Below are 14,633 nucleotides of genomic sequence, written 5' to 3' on the forward strand. Positions count from 1 at the left end.
GAGGATGTGATTCAGGATATTATCCATGAAAACTTTCTCAACCTTGCTAGAGAGGCCCACAGTCAAATTCAGGAAGTTCCAAAACATATCATCATCAGATTCTGCAAGGTCAAAATGAAACAAAGAATGCTAAAGGAAGCTAGAGAGAAAAGGCAGGTTACCTACAAAGGGAACTCCATCAAATTAACAGCAGATCTCTCTACTGAAGCCCTACAAGCCAGAAGAGATTGGGAGCCTATAGTCAACATTCTTACACACAAAAAAAATCTTCAAACAAGAATTTCATATGCAGCCAAACTAAGTGTCCTAAGCAAAGGAGAAATAAGATACCTTTCAGATAAGCAAATGTTGAGGGAGTTTGTTCTCCCAGACTGGCCCTACAAAAAGATCTTGAAAGGAGCACTAAATATAGAAAGGAAAGACTACTACCAGCTAATGCAAAAATGCACTTAAACACACAGACCAGTGTCACCATAAAGCAACCACACAAACAAGGTAACATAATGACCACCTAACAGCACATTGACAGGATCAAATCCACACATATCATACTGACTTAGAATGTAAATGGGTTAAATGCCCCACTTAAAAAGCACAGAGTGGCAAACTGGATTAAAAAAAGCAACACCCAGTAGTATGCTGTTTTCAAGAGACCCATCTCACGTAATGATGCCTATAGGCTCAAAATAAATGGATGGAGGAAAATCTACCAAGCAAATGGAAAACAGAAAAAAAGGAAAGGTTGCAGTCATAATTTCTGACAAAACAGACCTCAAACAAACAAGGACCAAAAAACACAAAGAAGGTAGTACATAATGGTAAAGAGTTCAATTCAACAAGAAGATCTAACTACCTTAAATATATACGCACCCAACACAGGAGCATTCAGATTCATAAAGCAAGTTCTTAGAGAACCGTAAAGAAACATAGACTCTCAAATGATACTAGTGGGAGACATCAACAATCCACAGATACTATTAGACAGATCATTGAGGGAGAAAATTAACAAAGATATTCAGGAACTGAACTCAGCATTGGACCAAATGAATCTTATAGACCTTTACAGAACTCTCCACCCAAAAACAACATTCTTCCCGTGGCACATACTCTAAAATTGACCATGGAATTGGATATAAAACAATCCTCAGCAAACACAAAAGAACTGAAATTATAACAAGCATACTCTTCAACCACAGGTTAATAAAAATGGAAGTCAAGACTAAGAGAATCACTCAAAACCATGCAATTACATCAAAATTAAACAACATGCTCCTGAATGAATTTTGGGCAAAAAATAAAATTAAGGCAGGCATCAAGAAGTTCTTTGAAACTAATAAGAACAAAGATACAATCTACCAGAATCTCTGGGACATAACTAATGCAGTGTTAAGAGGGAAATTTATAGCACTAAATCATCAAAAAGGTAGAAATGCCTCAAATTAACCATGTAATATCACAACTGAAAGAACTGGAGAAGCAAGAACAAATCAATCTCAAATCTAGCAGAAGACAAGAAACAACAAAAATCAGAGCTGAACTGAAAGAAGCTGAGACACAAAAATCCAAGAGTTGGTTTTTGGAAAAAATTAATAAGATAGAGAGACTGCTTGCAAGACTATTAAAGAAGAAAACAGAGAAGATTGAAACAAACACAATTAGAAATAATAAAGTGAATATTACCACTGATCCCACAGGAAAATAATCAGAAACTACTATGAATGCCTCTATGCATACAAACTAGAAAACCTAGAAGAGATGGATAAATTCCTGGACACATACACCCTCCCAAGACTGAACAAGGAAGAAATTGAATCCCTGAAAAGACCAATAACAAACTCCAAAATTGAACCAGTATTATAATAAATAGTCTGCCAACCAATAGAAGCCCGGTACTTGATGGATTCGCAGCCAAACTATACCAGATGTATAAAAAGGAGCCGGTACCATTCCTACTGAAACTATTCCAACAAATTGAGGAGGAGAGCATCCTCCCCAGCCCTTTCTATTAGGCTGGCATTATCCTTATACCAAAACCTGGCAGAGACACAACAAAAAAAGAAAACTTCTGGCCAAAATCCTTGATGTACATCAATGCAAAAATCCTGAACAAAATATTTGCAAACTGAATTCAGAAGTACATCAAAAAGCTTATCCACCACATTCAAGTAGGCTTCATCTCCAGCATACAAGGTTGGTTTAACATATGCAAATCAATAAATGTGATTCATTACATAAACATAACTAAAGACAAAATCTGCATGATTATCTCAATAGACATAGAAAGGGCTTTTGACAAAATTCACATTGCTTCATGTTAAAAAGTCCCAATAAATCAGATATTGAAGGAATATGTTTCAAAATAATAAAAGCCATCTATGACAAACTCACAGCCAACATTATATTGAATGGACAAAGCTGGAATCATCCCCCTTGAAAACTGGCACAAGACAAGGACGCCCTCTCTCACCACTCCTATTTAACCTAGTGTTGGAAGTCCTAGCCAGAGTAATAAAGCAAGAGAAAGAAATAAAAGCATTTAAATAGGAAGCAAGAAAGTCAAACTATCCGTGTTTGCAGATGATATGATTCTACATCTAGAAAACACTATAGTCTCAACACAAAAGCTCTTTCAGCTGATAAACAACTTCAGCAAACTTTCAGGATACAAAATCAATCTACAACAATTACTAACATTCCTATACACAAACAACAGCCAAGCTAAGAGTCAAATCAGAAAGGCAATCCCATTCACAACTGCCACAAAAAGAATAAAATACCTAGGAATACAGCTAACCAGGGAGGTGAAAGATCTCTACAATGAGAATTACAAAATACTGCTCAAAGAAATCTGAGAAGACAGAAATGGCCAAAAAATCCCATGCATATGGATAGGAAGAATCAATATCATGAAAATGGCCATACTGCCCAAAGCAAATTATAGATTCAATGCTATTCCTATCAAACTACCAATGACATTCTTCACAGAACTGGAAAAACTATTTTAAATTCACAAGTAACCAAAAAAGAGTCCAAATAGCCTAAGTAATCCTAAGCAAAAAGAATAAATCTGGAGGCATCATGTCACCAGGCTTCAAACTATACTACAAGGCTATGGTAACCAAAACAGCATGGTACTCATAAAAAACATAGACCAATGGAACATAATAGAGAGTCCAGAAATAAGGCCACACACCTATGACCATCCGCTCTTCAACAAACCTGACAAAAACAAGCAACAGGAAAAAGACTCCCAATGCAATAAATGATGCTGGGATGACTGGCTGGCCATATGCAGAGGATTGATTCTGGACCCCTTCCTCACAACATATACAAAAATCAATTTAAATGAATTAAAGACTTAAATGTAAAACCCCAAACCATAAAAACCCTGGAAGACAACCTAGGCAGTCCCATCCCAGACATAGGAATGGGCAAAAATTTCATAACAAAGACACAAAAACGAATCACAACAAAAGCAAAAATTGACAAGTGAGAGCTGATTAAACTTTAGAGCTTCTGCACAGCAAAATAAACTATCAACAGACTAAATAGATGACATACAGAATGAGAATAAATTTTTGCAAACTATGCATCTGACAAAGGTCTAATATCCTGCACCTATTAGAAATTTTCAAAAAATTTACAAGAGAAAACTAAACAACCCCATTAAAAAGCGGGCAAAGAACATGAACAGGCACTGTTCAAAAGAAGACATATATACAGGCAACAAGCAGATGGAAAAAAAGCTCAATATAACTGATCATTAGAGAAAAGCAAATTAAAACCACAATGAGATACCATCTCACACCAGTCACAAAGGCTATTATTAAAAAGTCCAAAAATAATAGATGATGGCAAGATTGCAGAGAAAAGGAAACACTTACACACTGTTGGTGGGAGTGTAAATTAGTTCAATCATGGTGGAAAGCAGTATGATGATTCCTCAAAGAGCTAAAAGCAGAACTATCATCCACCCCAGCATCCCATTACTGGTTATGTACTCACAGGAATATACATCATTCTACCATAAAGACACATGCACATGAATATTTACTGCAGCACTATTTACAATAGCAAAGACATGGAATCAATCTAAATGCCCATCAATGACAGATTGGATAAAGAAAATGTGGTACATATACATTATGGAATACTAGGCAGCCAATAAAAAGAACAAGATAATGTCTTTTGAAGAAACATGGATGGAACTGGAGGCTATCATCCTTAGCAAACTAACAAAGGAACAGGAAACCCAAATACCACATGTTCTCACTTATAAGTGGGAGCTAAATGGTGAGAACTTATGAACACAAAGAGGGAAACAACAGACACTGGGATCTACTTGATGGGAGAGGTTGGGAGGAGGGAAAGGAGCAGAAAAGAGAGCTATTGGGTACTGGGCTTAATACTTGTGTTATGAATAAATCTGTTTCTCAAACTCCCATGACACAAGTTTATCTATGTAATGAACCTTCACATGTACCCCCAAACCTAAAATAAAAGTAAAAAAAAAATGCATTTTGCAAAAAGTGCAGTTTCTTTGCTTGCTAGTGGAGTTACAATGATGGCTTCGTGAATTTCATTTTTTGTTTGTTTGTTTATTTTACCATGGTCTTTGTGCTGGATTCATTTATCTGGAAATGATGGGCAACTGCAGCTGCAGACCTCAATCTGTGGTACATATCAAGCAATACAATTTTTTCTTCCAATGTCATGACTTTGCTTTTTAAGAGCACTTCCAATATCACTAGTGGCTCTTCATATGGACCCCATGGTGTTATCCAAGGTTTACAATATTGCACAAGCGTGATGAAAAATACACAAGAACCACAAGAGATCACTTTTGACTGTGATATGTAATTTACTGGAGAGACAAACTGCCCCTGCAGAGACGATTAACATAACAAGAGATTTTAAGTGGATGCTTACAATGCTTGAGCTCAGGTCAATAGCAACAGGAGATGGCTATGAAGTCATTACAGTAGTATGAAGAAAGAGAGAGAAAGAGCAAGAAAATGTTCCAAAAAGTCAATAACTTGTGAATCATAGTAAAGTTAATGGGTGTTTATTTCACTATTCTTGCCATTTTTCTATAGGTTTGAAAATTTTAAAATTAAATATTGAGAAAAAACCATTAATGCCAGACTAACATTCCTGGGGAAAAAAAAAAAGATCTAAGGCAGTAATGAGTTGAGTAACTCTCTTGAAAACAAATATTTGCTGATCATGGTGAAAGATGTGCAATGGACCCTTGAGAATTGGAATTTACTTACCTACACTTTTGTCATGGTAAGAAATTTATAGGTGTAAGAAATTTACCACTAACCCTAGATAAAGTGTAGTCATCTATAAATGTAGTAGCCATATCAATAATAGCCTAGATATATTTGTTCTTTCTTTTGACTAAAATTATCCAAAACACTAGAGCTTTATAACCAACATAGAGATAGTTTCAAAGCATTAGTCATCAAAGAAAGCTTCAATTTTGCAGAAAGACCACAGTCTTAAAGAATTTCCATTGCTAAATCTTTTAAGAAAAGTATAATTGCATCTAAAACCAGATTTGTGCCACTTCTTAATCCAATAGTGGCTTATATTCTTACTTTGAATTTTAGTAGTAATTTCTTCCGTATTGCTCAAATGCTCAACCAACAAGTCTATCTCACATGTTCATTTCCAAGAAGTGATCAGATTATCTATACCATTCACTTTGCAACTAATTGTGCAGATTTATTTCTTTCTTGTTACATTGAACTGTCACTTCCTGTCTTGGACCATGACAATATTTTTATGTTATGTTGGTCCTCCATGTCTACAGTATACTCCTTAAGATCATGGACCATGCCTTATATATTTTTTAATTTCCCAGTAATTTCCATATGACTGACCTTTAAAAAAACTTGCTAATTGATTAGAAATTATAACTTCACCTTTATAACTTTGTGAAATATTCATCAGAGCAGTACCAGATAATGTGTCCATTTTTACAATGCTGTCATGCTATGTTTTAATAACTCATTGCTATTAAAATATTTCTTTGTCAAAATTTAAGGTTATAAAAAGGAAACCTGACTTTTCTTATCTTATAAAGTTATTTTTATTCAAAAAATAACACTCCAGAAAAGGAACATATAGGAGTTGTATCTGTTAGGAAATAAGATATCCCAGAGTAGCATAGTGTATCACATTTTCTTTGAAACAGAAACAAAACAGTTAATGAAAAAAGAAAACCCCTGTAGTAAAACTGTACAATGTACTGACACCCAGAGTTCTTGGTCTCACGGCCAAGAAAATCAAGGATGCAAACACACCAAGGGTGAGGTTTAGAGCAGAAATTTAATAGGAGAAGGAAAGAGAACAGCTCTCTGCTACAGAGAGGGTCCCAGAAAAAGGGTTGCTGTCCCACAGTGAAATGCAAGGGTCTTTACAGACCAGCTAGTGGGAAGCAGTATCTGATCTATATAGGGTGCAAAGAGCTGGTTAGGACCAGATGTGTCATCTGCATAGAGTAAGAATCTCTGGCAGTCCCCACCCCAACCTCTTATTATGCAGGCAGGTCCTCATCCTGAGCTACTCCATGTTGCTTGTTTCTTTCTTACTGTGCATGTGCTAAAAAAGGGGAGTGGACCTGCCTGGCCCTAGACATCCCTTTCTATCTGCTGCAGGCATCCTTCATTGAAAACTTCCAGCTTCCTTATCTATGTTGGCAGCCTGATTCCCCAGGTTGCTCTTTGTTAGAAAAGGAGTGATTTCTTGGGTTGCTTTTTGTTTGAAGAAAAGTTCTGCTGAGGACTCTGCCCTCACTATCTGCTTAAATAGTTTCTTTCTACCTCCTGTATAAATATTACATTGAAACTCTACTCTCAAAATCTACATTTGGAATAAAAAATAAAAGCAACTAAAAACAAACTATTGTTATATAAACAATAGTATATATAACAGAAAAAAGTTATCTATTGTTAAAAAATATATAAACTAAAAGGATAGGGTTGGGGGACCCCTTTGCAGACTCCTAAGGGGTCTCTGAGGCCACACAGACAGTAAACTGATCTTTGGAGAAGAATTTCACTCCGTAGTCACATATTCAGCCTTATGACCACACTTGTCTTACACTATTAGCTAGTACTCTGTAGCTGGTTTTACCAGCTGTAGTGATTGTTTATTAGCCTAGGAGGCATAAACATCAATGGGAAAAGTTCTCATGAAAATAAAAATCTCAGAATCCATTATATGAATTAAAGGAAATAATCTATTAAATATTTATCATGATTTTTAAAAATTCATCTGTCCTCCTCCATTTTTTTCTTTTTCCCCACCCTAAATTGACCAAAAGATCCCAGGGCCACAACTGTGCTTGGGCCTATGAATAGAAATAACCAACTGGCTGTCTGCAGTCAATACTGCTAGTTACCTCTGAATGAGACCACTATTCATGATCTACTGACTTCTTGCCTATTGCCCTACACTGAGATTTCATGGCCTCTCTCAGAGTCAAGCTAATCATTTGCCTTCTTTTACTACCAACCAGCCTCAAGTTAAGGTCCTTCTGCCTTTGAGTCATCATTTCTCAGCCAGGATGCTGCAGTATTTGCTGCCCAATCAAGATTGCTATAAGGTGATGTTCTGGAGCCTAATTGCAGGAAGAAGAGAGGACATTTGCTCTAGGCAGACCAAAAGGTTGAGTCTGAAGACACTTTGCTAGTAGAGAGGAAGGGTGTACCAGATGGGAAATAAAGTTGGTCACCTTCTTGAGCTAAAGCACTCAGATACCAAGCTTGGGACCCTGAGAGTGACAGAACTCTTAAATTGCCTATAGATACTAAATCTTTAGAGCAGACATTGTACCTTGTATATTGGTGCATCCTTCCCATGAGACGGGTGCTTTGTTGTGAGTCAATATGTTTTTCCATGAAGGTGATCATTGTAAGACAGATTGTCTGATGTAAAATGTACACCTGGATGTCTCCATAGAGAAACCATCACTCTTCTAGCAGCTTCCTGTATGTGTCAGGTTAAATGAAGTCATACTTTAGATGAAAAGCCCATGCTCTACCCCAATCTCACTGGCCCACATCTAGGCCCAGGGAAGCTGGCTAAGAGCACAGCTCTGGATAGTGGGTAGAAAGAGGAGCTAGAGAATGTTCTGGGTGGAAGTCATGGGGACATCAGACAGAAAGTACATTCCCGAAGATGGTGACAGGGCCAATGCCTGGATGGCATGGATTGTGATGTGAAGAGCGGGGTCTGGAGTCAGACTATGCACAGGCTTTACCACTTGGTGGTTGGGACTCTGGGCAAATTTCTTAAATTCTCGAGTCTCAGCTTCCTTGTTTTGAAAATGCACATTAGGCTCTGTTGGCATGTTCCCTGAAGCACTCATACAGATATCCATGAAGAGTGCTTAGCACAGTGCCTAGCATGTGGTAGATGTCCTGGAAGTGCTAATCACTATGATTAAGGCACTATTTTGGTTAAGGAGACTGGAATCAAGAGCAACTAAAGGTGTAAGTACGAAGGTAGCAACATGGACCATAGTGGAGGTATGGGAATATCTGAGTGGGGGAATGTGTTGAAGCCATTGTTTAGAAATACAGGACCAAATGACATGCTGGGTATATAATAGTCTACAAGGCTGAGCATTTCCTCCTTCTAGGTTGATAACTGGCATGAGATTCAATGCCATATGGAGAACTTAATAAATATAAAGCTCTAAACAAGTTATACTCTACCATTCAATCTAAAGAAAAGACTATCATGTTCAATCATCTGAAACCATACCACATAACTATGTCTAGCAGCACTGTTTCTCCATCGTGTGGGAGAATCCATTTCCAATCTAATGCAGTGTAGCGAGTTCCGGAACATGTATACAAAGAGTCTTTGTTAGAGAGTAATTCAAGAATTAATAATAAATTTGCATTTAAAATTCTTTCAATAAATGATTTATTTCACAGAGTAAGTGGGAAACAAATTTGTTCTACTTTAAGACACTAGTATTGTTACCATTTTTAAAAAACTGAATTTGGTCTAAATAGCAAAATTAATAGGATAATTCATTTTCTTCTTGAGAATCAGTTGTAAATGAAGGTTACTAAGAGAATACTATATTTAAAAACTATTCACATGATCTTTAGATTTTAGTGATTTTTACCTTTCTCCCACTTCTTGCCTTGATGTGTTTCAAAATAATATGGGATTTTTAATAAAATAAATAGTACTTGCTTTTTTTAATTTATTTTAAATTCTCAATTAGAAAATATGTATGTATTAATTCTGGATGCTCCTGGGAGTTTAAAGTTAATAAATGGTTTATGTGTTTTTATTATCATGAGCTTTGAGCTTTTAACTACTGGTAACATCAGAGAAGTTTAATAATCCCATAGTTTTATTACCTTATAGATAGAATTTGGTTTCTTTTTTGTTTATAATTTCGTCCTGGCTGTTTAATATTAAAAGAGAACACATTTATTATTTTGAACTAGGTATACAATAGTATATTTAAATTGAGTGAATAAAGAATTTAGTAAATATGTACTAATGCTGTTTCACAATGCCCCCTCTGCCATCAAATTTTTGTTAATTTTTTTTTATTAAGTTTGAGAACACAAATGTATATCATGTCAATGTCTTAAAGATTTTAAATTTTTCTTTACACATTTTCTAGTACTTTTTTGTAGCTTATGATTTGGGGATGGAGTACATTTTTAGTGATAACATATTCAGTCAGTACTTCATGCACAAAAAAGTGGAAACCACTTATTCTGAAAACAATTGATAGCATATCTCTTGATAACAGTGATAAAAACTGGTTAAGAAAGGAACTCCAACCTGAGAAATAGGGATGATATGCAGGGAAGAGAGGTCCTAAATGGATTTGACTACAAGGATATTTAGGGGATTTGAATAGAATTGTCAAAAAAATAGAGGAACACTTGAGGATCTAGTCTTGACCCAAGAGGAAGACTAGTAAAATTCCAATAATCAAAGAAGGTTTTCCAGGTATTTGCAAAATTAGCACCATGAAAAATGGTGAATCATTTCTTATGATGTTTCATAAATAACAGTTTTTCAGTAAACCTCTGAAGCTAATTATTATTTTCTTAGCTCATTGATGTGGGTGGAATTCCTCCAAAACAGTGTTGTAAACATAAATGTTATAAACTGCTTCATAATTTACCAATTACACCTATCATGTCTCATTAGTACATTTTATTACTTTGGGCAGAGATCATACATTGCTGATGTGGCTGCATATTGAAGAGTTCAGGCTCCAATAATCATTCTACTCTGTAGAAATGAAATTAAGACAAAATTCAGATGTCATGCTTTAAGTGTCAAACAGTTATTTCCATAATATCAATCAACATGAATCAAGGTCTTCTAATGTCATTAATATGGTCTGTTATACCTCAGGAGAATACTGAAAGCAAGAAATGAGGAACATATTTTTGCTTCACATGTTTACTTTTTGCTTACATAAGAACAATAGCATGTGTTGATGGATAGATTATATCATTTTAGTTTTGGAGTTAAACACTTTAGGCTACTAAGATATTCCTTAAAATAAATAAGTTTAAGCCAACAAATGAGGCATGATGATCATAATTCACTGGCTGCAGAACTTAATCATAGTGGAAAATAATGTTTATTGAGTGTCTGTTATGTATTAGAGCAACACTGTTCAATAGAAATACAGTTCACTCTTGAACAAAACAAAGGTCAGGGGAGCTGACCCCAGCACAATAAAAAATCTACATATAACTTTTGACTCCCCAAAAACTTAACTACTACTAAACTATTGTGGAATAGAAGTCTTACACCTTACCAATAACATAAATGGTCGATTAACACATATTTTATATGTTGTATATTTTATATATTATATTCTTCCAATAAAGTAAGCTACAGAAAACAAAATTTTATTAAGACAATCATAAGGAAAATAAAATATATTCACTATTCATTAAGTGGAGGACTTTATCTTTGTTGTCTTCACACTGAGCAAGCTGAGGAGGAAAAAGAGGATTCTAAGGGGTGGCAGAGGCAGAAGAAAATTCATGTATAAGTGGTCCCACACAGCTCAAATCCATGTTGTTTAAAGGTCAACTGTATAATGTTTGCCATAATGCAAGCTACATATATAATTTTAAATTTTCTAGAAGCCACCTTATAAGAAAGTAAACAGAAAAAAGAGACTAAAAATGTAAGCTTACTATATCCACGATATTACCGTTTCCATATGTAATCAACATTAACAATTATTAATGAGATATTTTGCATTCTATTTTTTGTTTTGAGTCTTCTAAATCCATTGTGCATTTTATACTTACAGTTCGTTTCCATTTATACTAACTCCCTTTGAAATACTTTGTCGGTGCATGCGGCTAGGGCATACTGTATTGAACAATGGCATGTTAGACAATTGGCTAGTAAGTCCTTTACAAGACTTACTTCATTTGGGTTCTCATAACTACCTGATGAGGTAAGTATCACAATTACTCTGAATTAGTGATGAAAAAGTGGGAGTTGGATAATTTTTTAAGCTCCATACCTTATAAGTCACAGAATCAATCGATAACCCCAGGGAGTTTGACTTCAAAATCTTCGTCACTAGGCTAACATCAAAGTGCATGACTAGGTGCCAGCTATGTTAGGAAAATTGATAAATATGTTACGGAAGATCAGAGACAAGAGAAATCCAGGGACCAGTTACAAGGTTTGTCAAAGAGGCATAACTGGCTGTTATCTTTGTATAAGGATTTCAGCCAGGGGCAAGATGAGTCAACGTGGGCTCAGTCCTAAAGCTGACAGTTCAATTTAAAATAAGCCAATTGCATGTACCCCAGAACCTTAGAACTTCTCCCCAGATTACATACTGTGATTGGGCCTGATCTTTCTGACATTTATGGGCTGCAGAGAACAAAAAAAGACTAAATTTGTGACTCAGCAGTTTTGGAATCAAATCCCAGCTCTCTTACTTCTTGGCTGTACAGCCTGAGGCAAGTGGTATATCCTTTCTGAGATTTCAGTTTATTCAGCTTTAAAAAGAGCTTTCAAAATACACTTCTCATAGGATGGTAGCATGGATTGAAATATGTAAAAACTAAACTATAATATAGTCCGTACAATATAGTAGACGTTAAGCATTTTCTTCTTCTTATTTTTGGGGTAAATAGTGCTTTAAGCTGACACACTTGATGGTACTGAATTTGAACCCAGACATTGCTTCCAAAGTCTATAAGGTAAACCTTATACTATCCTATCTCTTCAGGCAAACATATTTTCATATAATACACATAATTCACATAATACATATTCATATATATGTATCATATATGTATTTGTATATGTGTGCATATAAACACATATGAAGTTTGATTCTTGTCTAAACATCTGTGAGGGAATCAAACAATTACCTCAAAAAAGGTTATTTAAATTTACCTTTCATTATTGGACCTTTCATAAAGTCTGTTAAAAGCTTTGTGCTTCAGGTTTATTTCAATATGATCTCTACCCAATAAACTACAGAAGTGAGCAATATATTTATTTTGCTTATTTTATATCAACATTAATATATGCTTACTATAGAAAAAATAATAGAACGGAATTATACATAGTTATATTATTATAAATATTATACATATTATACATAATTATACATAAAAGTTCTGACTTCCAGTTTCAGCCTTGACATGGAAATAACTTGAAAGCTATCACTCTTGTACTTAAAAGAAAAACTGGAACAAACCAAAAATCAGTAGCTTTTCTTATGGTTATTGGACAACTGAGGTAGCCAAACAAACAACCATCTTGAAACCTAGACAAAGAGGAGGATTCAGACAGTCACACTTGAGATTTGCTGACCTAGAACAGAAGCCACTGGAACCAGAAACTGATAGGAACCTGTGAATGGTAGTTTTTGCTGGAGGCTGAGTGTGTACTAATTGGAAAATAAGAAACTCTGGGGATTGCAGTCTTAGGGAAACCTTACTTTTTCATTGGCTTTCCTTCATTGAATCTTACCAAATTCTCACAGTAAAGATCTGAGAAATATTCCCTCTCTTGTAGGTCTGACAGAGGGAGAGGAAGTATAACCATCATAAAACATGCCTAGACATCTCCATAGCAAAAGCCTACTCTCCAGGGTGAAGAACTTTGCGAGAACTTTATGCCTATTGGAAGAAGGCCATACTTCCAGTCTGTTGCCCTCTAGACTTCCTGTCTCATCTAAGAGTGAAAACAAAGCACTCAACAAAGTCCAGGGCTTCCAGGAAAGAGATTGGTAATTCTTCAGCCAGAGAAGGATGCAGGCAGTCAAGAGAATAGAACAGGAAAAACATGTGTGAAGTTAACCACCTTAAGACACAGATCCACTGAAAGACTGAGATTTAATTGAAAGGTATTAGAACATTTCCCATCCCTCGTACCTTATGGCCACACCAACAATTTCAGTATATTATCAATGAATTGGTTACAGTTGCAAGAGCCACAGAACACAGACTGTCTCAGGAGTACTTAGAGAAGGCTGAAGAGGTGAGACAGAATGAGCACACTAAAGGAATTTGAAGTATCTGGCACCTGCAGCTATAACAAACATTAAACATGGCTCAACTCCTAGCCTAATTCGCATAAATACACACTTTAAAGGCTGATTTATCTTAGTCCCTATTATTCAACTTGTCCAGCTTTCAACAAGAAATTACAAGACATACCAAAGGCAAAAGGCAGCATATTATGGCATATTATGTGTGTATGTGTTTGTGTGTGTGTGTGTGTATGTGTGTGTGTTGTGTAGTCTGAATGTTGCTGACAAAGCTGGTTCTCAAAAAAAATGGGGTCTTTCCCTCTTCAGTGCCATGAAGCCAATATGCAAAACAAAAGTGAACATCAAGCAGTGCAGACACTATTAGATGGCCGTAGAATTAAGAAGCAGGGATTTGACTCACAAATCAACTTATCAGCCCATGAGGGCCAGGTAGTAAAAGATATAGGGCATCTTTAATAAAGAGGTTAAACATTAAAAGTAAGGGGAGGAATATTTATGACTTTTCAGGGAATAAGTGGAGAACTTATAGGAACTGGAATTGCCACTTTCCTTTTTGTCCTTTCATGGTTTCTTCTATTTGATGTCATGGTAATTGTCAACTATCATGGTACTGGTGTGAGTGTCACTTAGCATGAAAATTAGGTTATAGTGAAGCTGGAGGTTACACAGAAATCAAGTGAGCCCTCTTGCATCCCACCAGTCTTAGCTAGTCTGGTAACAAGAGGGAACTTTTGACCTCAGGCATTCTGCTTCCTAAAGATAACTGGAGTTGAGGTGGACTAGAAATTCACCTTGGTCACGTAGTTATTGCACTAGATAACATGAAGAGACTAAGTAATCTTCAGAACCACACTCAGATAGGATGTGCCACAAATATGTGAAATAACAGTTAGGGAATTTAAAATAACTATGATTAATACATTAAGGGATCTAATGGAAAAAGTAGACAAAAGCCAGAACAGATGAGTAATACAAGCAGAGAGGTAGACTCAAAAAAGAATTAAATGAAATGCAAGAAATAAAATCTCTGTAATAGAAATGAATGTCTTTAATAAGTAGATTTGACACAGACGAAGAAAGAATCATG

This window comes from Pongo pygmaeus, chromosome 7 (genome assembly GCF_028885625.2).
Source record: "Pongo pygmaeus isolate AG05252 chromosome 7, NHGRI_mPonPyg2-v2.0_pri, whole genome shotgun sequence".
In the NCBI taxonomy this organism is placed as follows: domain Eukaryota; kingdom Metazoa; phylum Chordata; class Mammalia; order Primates; family Hominidae; genus Pongo; species Pongo pygmaeus.